We start from the raw sequence: 20989 nt of genomic DNA, 5'->3' as shown, positions 1-20989 counted from the left end.
CTCTGATTAAAGAGAAAAGAAAAAAATAGGATAGGATCCTACAGAAGTTAGGAACTTCTATTAGCAGATGGGGATCTGTGAGTAGAGTTAGGAACTCTGATACAGTCGGATTGGCATTATTTAAATTAGTATTTAAATTGTTCTGTGAGATAGGGAAGTATCACAATATATTATAACAGGATTATTGAGGGTTAAGGAAAATTGAGAAGGGTCTGTGGAAGTCGATGGATTGTTGTGTGTTGATGGGCTGTTAAATAGTAAAAGTTTTTAGTTGAGTCTATGAAAGGAAGATTGTTTAAGATGGGTAATATTATATGTGTGAGAAATTTCTGGAGAAATCTGATGTCTATGGAAGCTTTTAGCACCTTAAAAAAGACATTGGGTGATAAGCAGTGGCCACTAGCTGGCCCTAAAAGTATTCAATTGGTTAAATCAGCCCAGCAATTGATTTGGCAAATAATTTGACTGTGGCAGCAGTTGAATTAAATAATAATAGTACCATGAAATCTATTGAGGTCCTCAAAAATGAATGTGCTCGAGTTAAACATCATCAGAAACAAAAAGGAAAAGTCACCGGTAACTGGCAGTCAAATGTTTGATGGTTGGCCACTCATTAGTCTTGTTGTTCGTTGTCAGGCTGTTGATTAGTGGAAGTTTTACGTCGAGTTTATTTCTGTCGTATCTGTTCAGCTTGGCTTGTCCTGCTTTGCTGCTTTTTTTCTCTGTTTGTTTTGGTGTTTGTTCTTTGTTTATGAACTATGAAGGGTGGTTGCTACTTTTGTCGTGTTAAAAAAAATAAGAAAGCTGGCCAGCGGTACAATTCTTGCACACTTAGTTAAGCAGCTATGTACCACAGCCAAGATTTAGAAGGGTAAAACTCCCTAACTTTGACTTTTGGAACACACTTGCGTGTGAGACAGCGAAAAACATGAGAATAGATAAGTCCCCTGGGTCAGGCAGGATACACCCAAGGTTACTACAGTAAGCAAGGGAAGAGAGTGCTACACCTTTGGTGATGATCTTTGCATCCTTACCGTCCACTGGAGTTGTACTAGATCATTGAAGGGTGGCAAATGTTATTACCTTGTTTAAGAAAGGGAATAGGGATAACCCTGCGAATTACAAACCAATTAGTCTTACATCGGTGATGGACAAATTATTGGAGAAGATTCCATGAGACAGGATTTATGATTATTTGGAAAAGTATAGTTTGATTAGAGGTAGTCAGTATGCCTTTGTAAGAAGTAGGTCATGTTTCACAAACTTTACTGAATTCTTAAGGTTGTGACAAAACACATTGATGAAGGTAGAGCAGTGGATATCGTGTACATGGATTTTAGTGAGGCTTTTGAAAAGGATCCACATGGTAGTCTCATTCAGAAAGTTAGGAGGCAAGGGATACAGGGAAATTTGGCTGTCTGGATACAGAATTGGCTGGCCCATAGGAGACAGAGGGTGGTAGTAGATGGAAAATATTCTGCCTGGAACTCTGTGACCAGTGGTGTTCCTCAGGGATTTGTTCTGGGACCTCTGCTCTTCGTGATTTTTATAAATGACTTGAATGAGGAAGTGGGAGGGTGGGTTAATACGTTTGCCAATGACATGAAGGTTAGTGGAGTTGTGGATATAGTGTGGAGGGCTGTTGTAGGTTTCAACAAGACATTGACAATATGCAGAACTGAACTGAGAAGTAGCAGATGGAGTTCAACTTGAAAAAGTGAGAAGTGATTCATTTTGGTAGTTTGAACTTGAATACAGATTACAGGGCTAAAGGCAGAATTAGTGTGGAGGGACAGAGAGATCTTGGGTTCAACGTCCATAGATCCCTCCAAGTTGCTACCAAAGTTGATAGGGTTGTTAAGAAGGCAAATACAATGGCTTTCATTAGTAGGGGGATATTTGAGTTGACATTGTCTACAGGCTTAGTATTTTGGGGACTACATTTTGAATCATAGAATCATGAATCATAGACTCCCTACAGTGTGGAAGCAGGCTACTTGGTCCAACAAATCCACATCGACCCATTCTCCTACCCTATTACGGCTGCATCTCCCCTGACTAATAATGGGCAATTTAGCATGGTCAATTCACCTAACCTGCACATCATTGGACTGTGGGAGGAAACCCACATAGGCACAGGGAGAATGGGCAAACTCTGCACACACAGTCGGCTGAGGGTGGAATCGAACCCAGGTTCCTGGCATTGTGAGGTAGCAGCGCTAACCACTGAGCCACCGTGCAGCTCCATTTTGATTTTCTGGGGTACTTTTTCCCATTGTCAGATAATTCTTATTAATCAGGTGATACAAGTATAGTTAGTAAGTTTGAAGATGACACCAAAATTGGAGGTGCAGCGGAGAGTGTAGAAGGTTACCTCAGAATACAACGGGATCTTGATCAGATGGGGCCAATGGGCTGATAATTTGGCTGATGGAGTTTAATTGTGATAAGTGTGAGGTGCTGCATTTTGGAAAAGCAAATCAGTAAGGTCCTAGGAAATGTTACTGAACAAGGAAACCTTGGAGTGCAGATTCATAGTTCCTTGAAAGTTGAGTTGCAGGTAAATAGGATAGTGAAGAAGGCATTTGGTATTCTTTCTTTTATTGATCAGAGCATTGAGTATAGGAGTTGAGAGGTCATGTTGCAGCTGTACAGGACAAGTCTTTCCAATAATAAAAGGAACAGTGGAAGGCATCAATATAAGATGGTCACCAATGAATCAAATTTCATGTTAGAAGAAGCCTTGTTACCAAGAGGTGCTTAGAAAGTGGAATTTGTCACCACAAGGAGTATTTGAAGTGAGTAATGTATCTATTTAAGGGAGAACTTGATAATCATATGACGAAGAAGGAAATTGAGTGTTATGCTTATAGACTTAGATGAAGAAGGATGAGAGAAAGTTTGAATGGAATTGAAAAACCAGAAAAAACTGTTTGGACATAATGGTCATGATCCCCTATTTTCTAGGTAATATTTTGTGGTTGTTTGCCCTAATCACTTAGGTACTGGACCTCCTGTTTCTCTTATTGTGTCATTATCGACTTGCATTTTCAACTACTTCTCAAACAAAAAAAAACTATTGGCCCTGTTGTGAGATGCCCAGCTAAGAAATTCAACACACCAACCAATTAAAACTCAGACAAAACTGCCCCTCCCCCCTCATCAAATTCATATCGCTCATTCGACCAACGTTGGTCCAATCAATCAAACAAAGGGTGTACATAATGAATATCTATTTCACACAGAAGATTTCTGTAGACCGAGTCATTTCATTGGGTACAGCAATTATGTTTTTGAAGATTACTTTATCATTTTTTTCTGATACACAGAACACCCAAATTCTTGTACAAGCTGAAAATTTAGCACAATTTGCTGTATGAAAACCTCAAGTCATATGAGCATTGAGATCTATCAGGCTTTTCTGTTCTATTTATGGACTTGCTTAGGACATTTTACTCAGCAATAGTAATTGGAAATAGGTGACTTGGTCAAACCAAGTCACCAATTTCCAGGAGGGTCAGTCACCTGAATGATATAGTCACACTTCCAAGGTTGAATGTTGCTGGTTTAGAAAACCATAAGGGGTCATGGAGAGGCACTACCTAATAGCAAAATCATATCTAGAACAGGGTCCGATGATAATGTCACCACTTAGACATTCACCAGGTCTCTGTATGTAGTCTGTCCATACAATAACAGAGGTGGCACAGATGTATCATCCTTGAAATCAGTTGTTAGCAGATAAAGTGCTCATTCTAACATGCACCTGCACATGAAAATGTACAGAACAGCCTCTTGCTTAAATACTTCTGCTGCTGAAGCTGTTCTTAATTAGAAATAAGTGTAGAGTTACATGTTGTTAATAATAGGATACACTGAGCAAACAGTAGATTTGTTTGATTATTAAAATCAAGATGGATTGAAATTATACACATATTATTAGTTCACATTTTGAGTGCATTTCTCATTCACTGGCAAGAATGAAGTCAGCAGTGGGCAAGCTTCATAGCACTTTGAATGAAAGGATACCTGATGAGGGCATAGGAATAGGACATAATTCTAACTTAGGAAGTCTCTGGTATGAAAACTTGATTAATGGTTCTTGCAGTTAATGAAAACTCTTTCCTATAGCTTTTTGGAACTGTTGTTCCACCTTTTGGAGGTCCCAACTATGTTGTGTGCCTACTTTGTCTGTTGCCTTCAACAATGTCCCTTTGTAAGTCTGATCTTCTCTCCCCATCTCATCCCAGATCTAACCCTCCAACTCAGCACCACCCTGTTGAACCATCCTACTTGCCCATCTTCCTTCCCACCTATCCGCTCCACCCTCCCCTCCGACCTATCACCATCACTCCTCACCTCCCATCTATGTATCAACTTACAACTACCTTCCACCCAGTCCCACCCCCATTTATCTCTCTTCCTTCCCCCTTCCCCCTCTTCATTCCTGATGAAGGACTTATGCTCGAAACATCGACTCTCCTGCTCCTTGGATGCTGTCTGATCTGCTGTACTTTTCCAGCGCCACACTTTTCAACTCTGATCTTCAGCAAATGCCGACAAACCATGAAATTGTAACTAGATCTTGGGAAGCTTTGCATCATAGATCAATCAGGCACACGAAAGCAACTTCCACAGGCCAATTGGGTGCACAAAGATGATAATAGTAAATGCTTGCACCTCTTCATACCCTTGTTTAGCTGGGGACCCAAGGCATATTAGAAATGTTACATGCCACCAGCCTATATAGGATAGCCTTGGTTGCTCAGCAGCTACTCTGAGATGACTGTGTGCCAGAATAATGCTGCTATAAGAGTTGGAGATGGGAGGAATGCTACATCACAATATAAGTGTTTATAAATACAAGAACATTAAAAGAAAATGGCCAAAATTACTTGAAAATGATAAGACTCTTTAATTTCATTCCACATATAGATCAGTGCCCCAGTAGAAATTCAGGTTTTCACTCATTATTTTAGTTTAGTTATGCCCCGTCCTAAACATCAATGGATGAATGGGGCAGGGGAATGATGGGAGAACTGGGATGGACATCAATGCCAGCTGTCTCAAATGACAGACACTACCACAGGCTGGCCGGATATGGTTGACTCCTTGCGAGCTCCGGTGTGCAGATCTAAGTTTCCTATTTCCTACAATTGTTCTACACTCTTTAAACTTAATAGCATGCTATTAAAAATTACTAATAACTCTGTTTTATCTGAACTCACAGGTTTGAAGCTGTTTACCTATTATTTACTATCTATACTACTTAACTCTGTGATCTGCCTGTATTGCATGCAAGACAAAGCTTTTCACTGTGCCTCGGTACACGTGACAATAAATTCAACTCAATTCAATTCAATTTTGGAGCAGCACCCACTAGACACGAAAAGACTGCAATGAGCCAGATAGGCTTAAAATTTTGGAAATTCTACAGTTTAGTGATTTTATCATTTCTGAGCTGAAATATTAACCTGCATTAGCAGGATCTTCTTCCAGCCATCAATACACAAACCAGAAATGCAGGTGTTATATTGGATTGGTGAAGGTCTGGTACAATGGTTTACCATCTCAATTTTCCCTATTCTCCATTACCTAATTTTTATCCCCCAAAAATATGAACATTTTAAAAACATGTGTTTACAATGTGTTAGTACTGATGGGAATATGCAGAAGTGATGAAGGAACTTGGTGAAACAGGCCCAAGAAATAGTATTAAAAGCAGATGCTTGATTTAGTTCTTAAAATTGAAAGGACAATGATGCAACATCAAGCCAGTAACTGCAATGTCTATAAACAACCAAAATGAAAGCTTCATTGGTTGAAATCCAGAGTAAGAATGTGATTCTAAGAAAACAGGGTCATTGGCTTAGAAAGACAACACAGTGGTGATGTTTTAATGGCACGTGCCATGAACTGTGGGAAACGACAGGAAATTAGCTTGTGGTTGCAGCACAGGCAGCAGTGCCAATTGGTCAGAAACTAATGATCTAGACATACGACCAGCTGCAAATTTTGGCTCGCACTGCACACACTGCATTTTAGAAGAAATATTCAGTACAGCTAGTGATTGTGATAGAGCGATAGTCATCAATAACGAACCTGAGACAGGGCAACCATCAACAATTTTATCCAATGGGTGCCCTGCTTAGAATGAATTTAAGCCAAACTTAGAAATGAAAATGTTAAGGGAAAAAAAAGTGTCTCATGAAACATTTTCACAACTGATGCATTTACTGTAGCAAATTCCAGGTGATTCCATGTCTGCTTCAAATAGTTACAATTTGGGAATTGTACTAAACAATTTGATCTCTCAACAGTCTTACAGAAACCCACAGCTTTTTTCAATTATCAATCCTTTGTAAAGTATCTATTACACATAGTAAATGATCATGAAACCACACACCAGAACTAAATGTGCTGGAAATAGCCTTCTGAAAAATTTCATTTATGTAGACATGACAGATTTCAGATGAATTTGCAAGCAAACAACATTCATCACTGATCAAATGAGATCAGTGAACAGTAGGATCAGATCATGGTGTTGAGTGAAGTACAAGCTAACCCAGTGGGAAGGAGTTAAACACTGCCACAGCTCTTTTTTTACTTAAACATATTTGCAATATGTTCCTTACCAAAGTTAGATCTAGGTCATTGCAGGTGATTCATAAGATAGGTCAGTAGAAACAACATCAGTAAAGAAGTCTGTTGTGTTAAAAAAACACATTAAAGCACAGTACAGGCCCTTCAGCCCTCGATATTGTGCCCACCTGCAAAACGAATGTGAAGACTATCTATCCTACACTATTCCATTTTCACCCATATGTTATCCAATGACCATTTAAATGCCCTTAAAGTTGGTGAATCTACTACTATTGCAGGCAGGCCGTTCCACGCCCCTTCTACTCTTTGGAGTAAAGAAAATACCTCTGGCATCTGTCCTATATCTATTACCCTTCAATTTAAAGCTATGTTCCCTCATGCTAGCCATCACCATCTGAGAAAAAAGGCTCTCAGTATCCACCCTATTTAACCCTCTGAGTATTTTGTACGTCTCAATTAAGTCACCGCTCAACCTTCTTCTCTCTAATGAAAACAGCCTCAAGTCCCTCAGCCTTTCCTCATATACCTCCATACCAGGCAATATCCTAATAAATTGTCTTGGAACCCTTTCCAAAGCTTCCATGTCCTTCCTATAACATTCAGTGCAAAAACTGTACGCAATACACCAAGTGCGGCTGTACCACAATTTTGTACAGCGTGACCTCGTGGGTTCAATCCCACTACCAATAAAAGCTAACACACCGTATGCCTTCTTAACAACCCTATCAACCCAGGTAGCAACTTTCAGGGATCTCTCTGCTCATCTACATTACCAAGAATCTTACTATTAGCCCAGTACTCTATTCTTGATGCTCCTTCCAAAGTGAATCGCCTCACACTTTTCTGCATTAAACTCCATTTGCCACCTCTCAGCCCAACTCTGCAGCAAGGGCTTTTGCCCGAAATGTCGATTCTCCCGCTCCTTGAATGCTGCCTGACCTGCTGCGTTTTTCCAACACCACACTCTAAGCTTATCTATGTTCCTCTGTAACCTGTGACATCCTTCAGCAATATCCACAACTCCACTGACCTTAGCGTCATCTGCAAATTTACTAATCCATCCTTCTATGCCCTCTTCCAAGTCATTTATTAAACAACAAACAGTAGTGGATGCAAAACAGATCCTTGCGGTACACCAATTGTAAATGAACTCCAGGATGAACATTTTCCATCAACCACCACCCTCTGTCTTCTTTCAGCTAGCCTAAGTCTGATCCAAACTGCAAAATCACCCTCATCCCATGCCTCCATATTTTGTGCAATAGCCTACCGTGGGAAATCTTATCAAACGCCTTACTGAAATCCATATACACCATATCAACTGCCTTACCCTCATCCGCCTGTTTGGTCACCTTCTCAAAAAACTCAGTAAGGTCTGTGAGGCATGGTCTACCCTTCACAAAACTGTGTTCACTATCCCTAATCAACTTATTCCCATCTCTTGTAACCCTTTCCAACACTTTACCCATAACCGAAGTAAGGCTCAATGGTCTATAATTACCAGGGTTATATCTACTCCCCTTCTTGAACAAGGGGACAATATTTGCTATACTCCAGTCATCTGACACTATTCCTATAGACAATAACGCCATAAAGATCAAAGCAAAAGCTCTGCAATCTCTTCCCTGGATTCCTAGAGAATCCTACGATAAATCCCATCCGGCCCAGAGGAATTCATCTATTTTCACACTTCCCAGAATTGCCAACTCCTCCTTGTGAATCTCAATCCTGCCTAATCTGTATGTCAGTATTCTCCTCAACAATATTGTCTTTTCCCAGGGTGAATACTGACAAAAAATATTCATTTAGTGTTTCTCCTATTTCCTAGGGTGGCACGATGGCTCAGTGGTGAGCACTGCTACCTCACAGTGTCAGGGACCCAGGTTAGAGTCCCACCTTGGGCAACTGTCTATTTGGAGTTTCCTCCAGGTGCTCCCGTTTCCTCCCACAATCCAAAGATGTGCAGGTCAGGTGAATTGGCCATGCTAAATTGCCATAGTGTGAGGTGCATTTGTCAGGGTTAAATGTAGGGGAGTGGGTGGGCGTGGACTTGTTGAGCCAAAGAGCCTGTTTCCATACCGCAGGGGATCTAATCTAATCCTCGGACCCCATGCACAATTTCCCACTACTGTCCTTGATTGGCTCTAAGCTTATTCTAGTCATTGTTTTATTCCTAATATACCTATAGAAAGCTTTAGGATTTTCCTTGATCCTATCTGCCAACAACTTCTCATGTCCCCTCCTGGCTCTTCTTAGATCTCTGTTTCGATCTTTCCTGGCTAACTTGTAATACTCAAGCGCCCTAATGGAGCTTTCATGTCTCATCCTAACATAAACCGCCTTTTTCCTCTTGACAAGAGATTCAACATCCTTAGTAAACCACGGCGCCCTCACTCAACCACTTCCTCCCTGCCTGACAGGTACATACTTATCAAGAACACGTAGTAGCTGTTCCTTGAATAAGGTCCACATTTCAATTGTGCCCATCCCATGCAGTTTCCTTGCCCATCCTATGCATCCTAAATTGCATCAAAATTGCCTTTCCCCAATTATAATTCTTGCCCTGCGGTACATTGCTTTCCATTGCTAAAGTAAACATAACAAAATTGTGGTCACTGTCACCAAAGTGCTTACCTACCTCCAAATCTAACACCTGACCAGGTTCATTACCCAGTACCAAATCAAATGTGGCCTCGCCCCTCCTGCACACATTGGACAAAAACTGACCAATTTAAAGTACTCGAACTATAGTATTTCCAGACAATATTTGGAAAGTTAAAGACACCCAGAAGGAGTTTGCACATTCTCCCCATGCCTGAGTGGATTTCCTCCGGGTGCCCCGGTTTCCTCCCACAATCCAAAGATGTGCAGATCAGTTGAATTGGCCATACTAAATTGCCCATTGTGTTAAGTGTATCAGTCAGGAGTAAATGTAGTGGAATGGTTCTGGGTGGATTACTCTTCGAGTGGTTGGTGTGGACTTGTTGGGCCAAATGGCCTGTTTCCACACTGTAGGGAATCTAATCTAAAAATAACTACCTTGTTACTCTCGCTCCAATTCAGAATCATCTTTGCTATCCTTTTCTCTACATCTCTGGAACTATTCGGAGGCCTGAAGAAAACTCCCAACAGGGTGATCTCCTCTTTCCTGTTTCTAACCTCAGCCCATGCTACCTCAGTAGACTAGTCCTCAAACGTCCCTTCTGCCACTGTAATACTGTCCTTGACTAACAATGCCACACCCCACCTCTTTTACCATCTTCTCTGTTCTTACTGAAACATCTAAATCCCAGAACCTGCAACAACCGTTCCTGTCCCTGCTCTATCCATGTCTCCGAAATGGCCACAACAACAAAGTCCCAGGTGCCAACCCATGCTGTAAATACACCCCTTTTTCCAGATGCTCCTGGCGTTGAAGTAGACACACTTCAAACCACCTTCCAGCTTGCAGGTGCACTGTTGCAACCTTGAATCCATATTTCTGACCACAGTATTCTCAACCTCCTGGACATTGGAATTACAATTTAGGTTCCCATCCCGCTGCTGAATTAGTTTAAACCCTCCTGAAGAGCATTAGCAAATTCTCCCCCCCCCCAGGATATTGGTACGCTTCTGGTTCAGGCATAGACCATCCTGTTTGTAGAGGTCCCACCTACCCCAGAATGAGCCCCAATTATCCAAGTATCGGAAACCCTCCCTCCTGCACCATCCCTTGTAGCCACATGTTCAACTCCTCTCTCTTCCTATTCCTCGCCTTGCTAGTACTTGGCATGGGGAACAAACCAGAGATAACAACTGCTGGTTCTAGCTCCAAGCTTCCAAACTAACTCTGCCTTAAATCCCCATTTCATTTATAATAAAACCCTGAAAGATACATCACAAGATGTTTCACATGAATAAATTTAATATTAAGCTCTATGAACTTATAAATAATAAGGGACCTGGTAAATTATACATTTTCAGAAGTGCTTTACATAAAAATAGGAAGAGGTGAAAATTTAAGGGGGGGGGGGAGCTTTAAATTGCGGGATCTTGGTAATTGATGGCACAGTAGCCAGTGATGGATTAATAGCTGTTACAGGGCACTGGAGATCAAGAAGATATTACAGTGTTAGAGAGTGGTTGGGTCATGAAGGGATTTGAAGACAAAGATAAGATTTTAAAACGGAGGTATTGTTTATTAATACAAATAATACCTGCGAGAACGGGGAACAGAGTGATGGTATTTGGGGCTTGATATACATTTGGATATGGGGAGCAGTTTCGGTTAAGTTTAGAGTGTAAGTTGAGAGGTTGGTCAGGAGGACTATTGGGATATTTAGGATTACTGCTAACAAAGGCATGGATTAGAGTTTGAGTACCAGATGAGCTGAGGCATGAGTGAAGTTGGGTAATGTTACACGAGTGCTTTAATGATGGTATGGATATGTGGTTAGAAGCTCATCTTGAGGTCAAATAGGACACTAATTTGGAAACAGACTGAGTCGGCTTCTAACAGTTGCAACAGAATGTTGGAGAAGGTGTTGAAGTTAATGGCTAGGCAACAGAACTGAATTTGTACTGGGCTTGGAAGACAATGGCTTTGGTCTCTCCAATACAGTCATAGAGATGTACAGCATGGAAACAGATCCTTCGGTCCAACCTGTCCATGCCAACCAGACATCCCAACCCAGTCTAGTCCCACCTGCCAGCACCTGGCCCATATCCCTCCAAACCCTCCCTATTCATATATCCATCCAAATGCCTCTTATATGTTGCAATTGTACCAGCCTCCACCATTTCCTCTGGCAGCTCATTCCATACACGTACCCCCCTCTGTGTGTGAAAAAGTTGCCCCTTAGGTCTCTTTTATATCTTTCCCCTCTCACCTTAAACCTATGCCCTCTAGTTCTGGACTTCCTGACCCCAGGGAAAAGACTTTGTCTATTTATCCTATCCATGCCCCTCATGCTTTTGTAAACCTCTATAAGGTCACCCCTCAACCTCCAATGCTCCAGGGAAAACAGCCCCAGTCTGTTCAGCCTCTCCCTTTAGCTCAAATTGTCCAACCCTGGCAACATTCTTGTAAATCTTTTCTGAACCCTTTCAAGTTTCATAACTTCTTTCTGATATGAAGGAGACCAGAATTGCATGGAATATCCGAACAGTGGCCTAAACAATGTCCTGTACAGCCGCAATATGACCTCCCAACTCCTGTACTCAATGCTCTGACGAATAAAAGAAAGCATACCAAACGCCTTCTTCACTATCCTATCTACCTGCGACTCCACTTTCAAGGAACTATGAACCTGCACTCCAAGGTCTCTTTGTTCAGCAACACTGCCTAGGACCTTGTTTTCCCAAAATGTAGCGCCTCACATTTATCTGAATTAAACTCCAGCTGCCATTTCTCAGCCCATTGGCCCATCTGGTCAAGATCCTGTTGTAATCTGAGGTAACCTTCTTTGCTGTCCACTACACCTCCAATTTTGGTGTCATCTGCAAAATTACTAACTGTACCTCTTATGCTCACATTCAAATCATTTATGTAAATGATAAAAAGTAGTGGACCCAGCACCGATCCTTGTGGGACTCGACTGGTCATAGGCCTGAAAAACAACCCTCTGTCTTTTACCTTTGAGCCAGTTCTGTATCCTAATGGCTAGTTCTCCCTGTATTCCGTGAGATCTAATCTTGCTAATCAGTCTCCCATGGGGAACCTTGTCAAACGCCTTAGTGAAGTCCGCATCGATCACATCTCCCTCATCAATCCTCTTTGTTACTTCTTCAAAAACCTCAATCAAGTTTGTGAGACATGATTTCCCACGCACAAAGCCATGTTGACTATCCCTAATCAGTCCTTGCTCTTCCAAATACATGTACATCCTGTCCCTCAGGATTCCCTCCAACAACTTGCCCACCACCGATGTCAGGCTCACCGGTCTGTAGTTCCTTACCACCCTTCTTAAACAGTGGCACCACGTTAGCCAAACTCCAGTCTTCTGGCACCTCACTTGTGACTATAGATGATACAAATATCTCAGCAAGAGGCCCAGCAATCACTTCTCTAGCTTCCAACAGAGTTCTGGGGACTTATCCACCTTAATGCTTTTCAAGACATCCAGCACTTCCTCCTATCCCCCATTTTCTGTGGCTCCACACAAAGGCCACCATTGAGGGGCCCTATTCTGTCCCTAGTTACCCTTTTGTCCTTAATGTATTTGTAAAAATTCTTTGGATTCTCCTTAATTTTATTTGCCAAAGCTATCTCATGTTTCCTTTTTGCCCTCCTGATTTCCCTCTTATGTATACTCCTACTGTCAGGATTCACTCGATCTATCTTATCTATACCTTACATATGCTTCCTTCTTTTTCTTAACCAAACTCTCAATTTCTTTAGTCATCCAGCATTCCCTATACCTACCAGCCTTCCCTTTCACCCTAACGGGAATATACTTTCTCTGGATTATCGTTATCTCATTCCTGAAGGCTTTCCATTTTCCAGTCATCCCTTTACCTGCGAACACCTGCCTTTCTCCAATTTAGAACTTCAACTGTTAGATCTGGTCTATCCTTTTCCATCACTATTTTAAATCTAATGGAATTATGGTTGCTGGCCCCAAAGTGCTCCCCCACTGACACCTCAGTCACCTGCCCTGCCTTATTTCCCAAGAGTAGGTCAAGTTTTGCACCTTATCTAGTAGATTAGAGCGGAGCTGGAAAAGCACAGCAGATCAGGCAGCATTGGAGGAGCTGTGGGTCAATGTTGCACCGATCCAAGCCCACCATCCTCCATATGCCTATCCAATGCCCGCTTAAATGCCCATAATGAGGGAGAGTCCACCACTGCTACTGGCAGAGCAATGTGGGTCAAAATAGTTAAGTGACTAAGAGGCAGCATCATACATTCCTGATGAAGGGCTTTTGCCCAAAACGTCGATTTTACTGCTCCTCGGATGCTGCCTGAACTGCTGTGCTTTTCCAGCACCACTCTAATCTAGACTCTGGTTTCCAGCATCTGCAGTCATTGTTTTTACCTTCTCCAGTGGGTACATCCACACACTGGATCAGAAAATTGTCTTGTACACACTTAACAAATTCCTCTCCATCTAAACCCTTAACACTATGGCAGTCCCAGTCTATGTTTGGAAAGTTAAAATCCCCTACCAGAACCACCCTATTATTCTTATAGATAGCTGAGATCTCCTTGCAAGTTTGTTTCTCAATTTCCCTCTGACTATTAGAGGGTCTATAATACAATCCTAATAAGGTGATCATCCCTTTCTTATTTCTCAGTTCCACCCAAATAACTTCCCTGGATGTATTTCCAGGAATATCCTCCCTCAGCATAGCTGTAAGCTATCCCTTATTAAAAACACCACTCCCCCCCCTCCTCTCTTGCCTCCCTTTCTATCCTTCCTGTAGCATTGTATCCTGGAACATTAAGCTGCCAGTCCTGCCCATCCCTGAGCCATGTTTCTGTAATTGCTGTGATACCCCAGTCCCATGTTCCTAACCATGCCCTGAGCTCATCTGCCTTTCCCATTAGGCCCCTTGCATTGAAATAAATGCAGTTTAATTTATTAGTCGTACCATGTCCCTGCCTGGCCTGACTGTTTGACTCTCTTCTGGTCTCAGTTGTACCAGTCTCAGGTTGACCGCTTTCCTCACTATCTCCCTGAGAATCCCCACCCCCAGCAATCTTACTAGTTTAAATCCTCCCGAGCAGTTCTAGCAAATTTCATTGCCAGTATATTAGTCCCCTTCCAATTTAGGTGCAATCCGTCCTTCTTGTACAGGTCACTTCTACCCCAAAAGAGGTTCCAATGATCCAAAAGTGTGAATCCTTCTCCCATACACCAGTTCCTCAGTCTGCTCTATCCTCCTATTCCTGCCCTCACTAGCTCGTAGCGCCGGGAGTATTCCAGGTATTATTACTCTCGAGGATCTCCTTTTTAAATTCCTGCCTAACTCTCTGTAATATCCCTTCAGAATCTCAACCTTTTCCCTTCCTATATCATTGGTTCCAATATGGACAATGACCTTTTGCTGGCTCCTCTCCCCCTTGAGAACATTCTGCATCCTCTGAGACATCCTTGATTCTGGCACCAGGGAAGCAACACACCATTCTGATTATTCGCTGCTGGCCACAGAAATGTCTGTCTGTCCCTCGGACTAGAGAATCCCCAAACACAATTGATCTATTGGAACCCGATGTATCCCCCGTTGTATTAGAGGCAATCTCAACACCAGAAACTTGGCTGTTTGTGCTAAAATCACCTGAGATTCCATCACCCCCTACATTTTCCAAAACAGCATACTTGTTTGAAATGGGCATAGCTACAGAACACACTTGCACTAGGTGCCTACCTCTCTTACCTTTCCTGGAGTTAACCCATCTATGTGACTGTATCTGAGACTTTCCCCCCTTCCTATAACTGCCATCCATCACATACTGTTACTGTTGCAAATTCCTCATTGCTTCTGTCTCTCCAACTGATCCATTCGATCTGTTAAGATTTGCAACCAACAGCATTTATTGCAGATATAATCCACAGTAACCCTTAAACTCTCTTTAAACTCCCACATCTGACAAGAAGAGCCTATCACTCTACTAAAGACCATTTTTGCTCCTTCACAATCTACAGACCCAGAAAATAACACCGTCTTATTCCTCTACAAAACACTGCCCCAGATTAGATTAATAATTATGGCTTATATTTTAAGTTTAATCAAGAGACATATCTCCAAAAACATATCATCAAAAAAGAACCCACACTACTCACTACTGCAGACTTTCTGAAGGCCACTTAAAACAATTAACTTATCTGATTCTGTGCGGTGAACTTCGCCCAAATAGTTCCTCCTAGATCAGTTGTGAATTTCACTGTTTGTTAATTTTCCAAGACGCACTCCGATGTCCAGTGATACTTGAATTCAAACAGCAAAGGCAGTACTGTGCAGGTTCACTCTGGTGTCAGTTTCTTTCTCTCTCTCCCTCCTGCACTGACCTCACCATATGCTTCCTTTGTCTGTTCTTCTCCTTTTTAAAACTGCTGCTGTTTTGACTTTTTTTCCAAAGTTCCAAAACAATGCAACAGCATATAAGACAGTAATTGCTGCTCCTGATAACTTGATAGCTAAACGGTTCCACTGATCTCATTCAGCTCTTACATACATTAATGTTCACTCTTATGAATTATAACTCCCACACTGTGGAAAAATGATTTTGCTACTGCAAAAATGGGGTCTGTCAGCACTGAGTTCAAATAGCCTGGTGGTTTTGGGTTTCCCTCATGTGAATCACCGCCTTTACAACTCCAGCAAAAGTAAGATCTTTTACAAATGGGTGAGACTTCTGGGTCCATGATTCTTTTTGTCCAAGGCCTAGTTTTCCCAATGTCACAAATATAAAATTCTTGTCCTTTTCTGATATGCTTCCATGGCCATTTCCTCTCGATCTGTAAGCTCCTCCAATCCTATGATTCCGTAATCCTGCATTCTCTGCATCTAGCTTCTTGTGTGTTCTTGTCTCACCTCAGCCAAATGTGTTTCAGCATACAGTGCAGGAATAAAAGGTATTAAATGTGTTAATATCAGTACATGCCTATCTGAAGTCGCTAGCAAAGATAGACCTCAGATTGTATTTTTTTTTTAAATTGAATGGTTATGGGTGTTTTAGCATAATGGGTATGTTAAAGGACTAATAAAATAGAAAAGTCACCTAATTCTCTGGAGACATAAGGTTAAATCTCAAAGTGGCAGTGTATAAATTTGAAATCAACTAATTAACTAAATCTGAATAAAATGCAGATCATGATAAAAGCTCAACTAGTTCAGTAATGTTCTAATGAAAAGTTATCTAATATTCTCACTCTGCCTATAATTTGACTTCAGACACATTGAAATATGATTAGCTTTTAAAGGTTACTGAATTTACCTAGCAAGAGACTTAGTTCTACTAATCCACCACATAAAAAAAAAGCTCCTTAACTAAGGGTCAATCACCTGAGCTAATGATATTGCTTGAAGATAAAACTAAAGTACTGCAGATGGTGGATTTCCGAAATATAAACACTAGGTGCTGTAGAAATTCAGCAGCTCTGGCAACATCTGTGGAGAAAGAATCAGTTAACATTTTGAATCTAATATGACTCAGCTTCAGAACAACAGTGTCCTAGGTCCAAAACCCTTCAGCCGATTCATCACAGACCGCCCCCATTGTAAGATGGAAGATTGGAATATCTGGCGAAAATTGCATAATCCATGCATGATGCAGTCTGTACTCACATGCATCAAGATCTGGACAACGTTTAGGCTTGAGCTGATCAGTATTGTTACGGCGCAGAGGTCGAACTCCTTTGTAAATTAAAACCAAACACCCAGAAAAGCTCACCTTACCTTGTAATCTATTAAAATGTGAGTGAGTGACAGAGATCTCCAAATTTTCACTATTTAAAAGAAAATAACAATTTATTTTCCTCACTCTAATAGTCAACACGAAACAAAACTATTCACAAATCTAAACCCCACTTTTCTTAGCTACTTACTATCTGTTAGCGATTTTTGAGAAGATTTGTAGCTCAGGTTGATGATAAGTATGTAAGTTAACTCGCTGAGCTGAAACTCCACCTCTTTAAAAATGCTGTTCCAATACCACAGTTATTAAACATGACACTAACTTAATCTCAAAACTGCACAGTCTCTGTCTTCTCAGCTGTCTTCAGTCTTCCGTCTGATTTCCCTTGGTCGTTGTCTTTCTTTTTACTGCGAGTGTGTTTGACATGAAGAGAAGTGAAAGAGTGTTTCCTAATTTCTTTGACAGCAAGGTGCCAGATGGGTAGTGAGCTCTCTTGCTCTACAGCAGTTGCTCTGTTGTTTGATGGCAGTTGCTCTCTCTCAAGATACTGGGTTTGTATACCCACCATGACACATTAATTTCTTATAACTTGATTAGTTTCCAGGTGTCAAAACAATAAAATTCAAATTCCATTGGCTTCTGGTATCCTTGGTATAATTTGAACTAATTGACTAAATTCGAATTGTTGTCAAAACCACCACCAAACCCAGGTATCCATGCAACGGCCAATTGTTACATTTGGAACAGCCCGCATTTAGGTGACAGCTATGACTGTACTTTAAATTCAGAAAAGCACTGTCTATCTTAAAGGGACCATACATGCTTTTGACTTTGTAACAGTACCAAGAAACATTCATGCCACATAAGTTAAGGCCATGACCAAATACAAGAGACAATAACAATTTCTACTTACATTCAATGGCATTTCCACCCTCAAGTCTCCAATATCAACTGGGGTCACCATAAACTGGAAATTGAACTGACCCAGTCACATAAACATTGTGCTACAAAAGCAGGTCAGAGGTTGGGTATTCTGGAATGAGAGACTCACATTCTAGACTCCCCAAAGCCTTTACTTTTACAATGCACAAATGATGCATGCTGGAAGCAAAATCAAGAAAGCAGATTACTACCTGAATGGCTGTAAATTGATAGAGGGGAGTATGCAATGGGACCTGGGTGTCATCATGCACCAGTTACTGAAGGTGAACATGCAGGCAGCAGGCAGTAAAGAAGGTAAATAGTATATTGGCCTTCATTATGAGAGGTTCTGAATACAGGAGCAGGGATGCTTTGTTGCAGATATAGAGGGTCTTGGTGAGGCCACACCTAGAATAGTGTGCAGTTGTGGTCTCCTTTTCTGAGGAAGGACACTCTTGTTCTTGAAGGAGTGCAGTGAAGGTTTACCAGGTTGATTCCAGGGATGGACGGACTGACGTATAAAGACAGACTGACTAGGTTAGGATTGTTTTCGCTGGAGTTCAGACGAATGAGGGAAGATCTCAGAGATTTATAAAATTCTAACAGGAGTACATTTGAATAGGAAGGGTTGAGAGGAATACGGGCCAAGTGCTGGCAAATGGGTCTTCATTATGTTGAGATATCTGGTCGACATGGACAAGTTGGACTGAGGAGTCTGTTTCCGTGGTGTACATCTCTATGATTCTATGAGGAGTAGAGAGGGTAGATGCAGGAAAGAAGTTTCCGATAGTGCGTGTGTACAGAACCAGGGGTCACAGTCTGAGGATTTGAGGTAGACCTTATAGGATGGAGATGAGGAGAGATTTCTTCACCCAAAGAGTAGTGAGCCTCTGGAATTCATTACCACAGGAAGTAGTTGATGCCAAAATTTATTCAAGAGGCAGCTAGGCATAACACTTGGGGCCATGTGACCAAAGGTTATGGTGAGAAAGCAGGATTAAGCTATTGAGTTTGATGATCAGCCATGATCGTGATGAATGGCAGAGCAGGTTCAAAGGATCGAATGGCCTCTTCTTGCTCCTATTCTTCTTTGTCTATGTTTCTATGAAATTGAAGGAACACACCCTACTTTCTTGAATAGGTGCACTTTCAACAGCATTCAAAACGTTTGATGCTATACAAGACAAAGCAGTTTTGATTAGCATCCAATTCACCACCTTAAATATTCATTCCCTCCACTATAGACACTACTGACCTGTTATGAGACAGGGATAGCAAGCCAGAGTAAATCAGACTCATTAAATACTGGATGCATCACACAGTGAAATTAAACATTTGATGACCCTTAAATTGCTCAATTGCTCCTAAACAGACTTCACAAGTAACTGATCCTGGACATCAAATTTATAATCGAAACAAAATTAACAATTTACTATTTATAATGCAAAGTTTGTGAGAAGATTTGTAGCTCGGGTGCTCGTTGTTGTGGTTCTGTTCGCCGAGCTGGGAATTTGTGTCGCAGACGTTTCATCCCCTGTCTAGGTGACATCCTCAGTGCTTGGGAGCCTCCTGTGAAGCGCTTCTGTGATGTTTCCTCCGGCATTTGTAGTGGTTTGAATCTGCTGCTTCTGGTTGTCAGTTATAATGCAATTTTAGCAGAAACACAGATGAATTACAAGACAATCTAATTAATGTCTACCATCTTCTTTGATCACCAACTCCCAGGCACACACCAACAGGCAAGCAGACAGGGTTAAGGAACACATTTTTGAAAAAGAAATCAAAGAATCATAAGTTGCGAGTTTGTTAACACTTCAAATGATGAATACCAGGTTTTCACGGTATTTATGGATTGTATTACAGGGATATAGGACGTATCTTGCTTGAATTAAATCACCAGTCAATGATTCCACAGACCTCTGGAGACTTTTCCTGATTTCTTATAAATGGAGGTTCTTTTCTCAGGATTTTTAACAGGTCAATAACTGGAGAATAACTAGAGGGCAAAACTAAAAAAAAAATCAGTTCTACAGCTTACACGCAACACTGCCTCCTGCTCAAAACCCAGTTAAAGAAAAGTGGTTTCTCTTTCATTTTCCAACATACACTGTGGTTGGCTTACCATCATTGGTCCTTCTTTGGTTAACCAGATCAACAACCAACTTGCTCCCAATTCCTAATCATAATGATATCTTGCTGCCACTTCACCTATGATGTTCTTAGAGCAGTACTTAATCTGCATCATCTTTCCAGACCAATTCCCAACAGCAAACATCAGTCTTGTTTTCTTTCCCTTTCTAACAACCAAGAGCTTGTAGTTCAAAGTTCAATTCTCAACTGCAACTCAGTTCCAAACCAAAAATGAGAAAAATAAAAGAAATGACGGTTTCAGTGCTCATTCATAAGTTACTATACAGTAATTTTCCAACTTTTATCTACTATATGTAATACTCATCATAAAATATCCAAAGGCCCTTTGCATGTACAGTAAGAAACAACATTCGCTATCCAACCACAAAGAAATATTAGTGCTTTGGTCAAAAGCTCAGTGCTTTTAAGAAGAAGCTTAAAGGAAGGAAGCGGGGTAGAGAGAGTATGTGTCTAAGACAGAGAGAGTGGGGGAGTTTAGAGAAAACATTCAAGAGCTTGAGGCCTAGGTAACTGAAGGCACAGCCACCAATGCTGGAGTGATTAAAAATCAGATTTTCAAAAGACCAGAACTAGATGAGCACAAGTATTATGATTATGAAGCTGGAGGTGGCAAAGAGGAGGTACCAGACCATGAAGAAAAATCAAAACAAGAGAAAGCAACAATGAGAATTTTAAAATGGAAGGATTTCTTCACTGAGAGCTCATGTTGATCAGCCCAATTGATAGGTGTACAAGAATGTGAGGGATTGTGGACATTGGGAGCAGAATGTGAATGATCTTAATTTAATAGAAACCAGCAGTGAAATGAATTAGTCAAGTCTTGAGATAATAAAGACATGAATTTGGCTTTTGGTAGCAGATGAGCAGAGGTGGACTGAAGTCAGGTGGCTCAGCTGTTAACACTGCTGGCTCACAGTGTCAGGGACCAAGGTCTGCGTGGGTTTCTTCCAGTGCTCCAGTTTCCTTCCACAGTCT

At 41.3% G+C, this 20989-nt stretch overlaps 1 protein-coding gene across 5 annotated transcripts in view; it reads right to left on the bottom strand.

Moving 5' to 3' along the window:
* LOC148149450 (uncharacterized) overlaps positions 1-20989 on the bottom strand; it is a 31169-nt gene that overhangs the window by 7649 nt on the left and 2531 nt on the right. The window contains exon 2 of one of the 5 annotated variants that reach the window (XR_015757989.1): positions 14222-19037. The exons of 1 other annotated variant lie outside the window; for it this stretch is intronic. The gene's annotated coding sequence lies outside the window, so the exon portion shown is untranslated. Of the gene's footprint in view, positions 1-14221; positions 19038-19252; positions 19492-20989 lie in introns of those variants that run through there. 3 more of the 5 variants (XR_015757986.1, XR_015757987.1, XR_015757988.1) reach the window with 3 other exon arrangements.

This window comes from Chiloscyllium plagiosum, unplaced genomic scaffold, assembly GCF_037043375.1.
Source record: "Chiloscyllium plagiosum isolate Xiang-an unplaced genomic scaffold, Cpla_swu_hap1 HiC_scaffold_8, whole genome shotgun sequence".
NCBI lineage: Eukaryota > Metazoa > Chordata > Chondrichthyes > Orectolobiformes > Hemiscylliidae > Chiloscyllium > Chiloscyllium plagiosum.
This window is presented reverse-complemented; position numbering and strand designations above follow the sequence as displayed.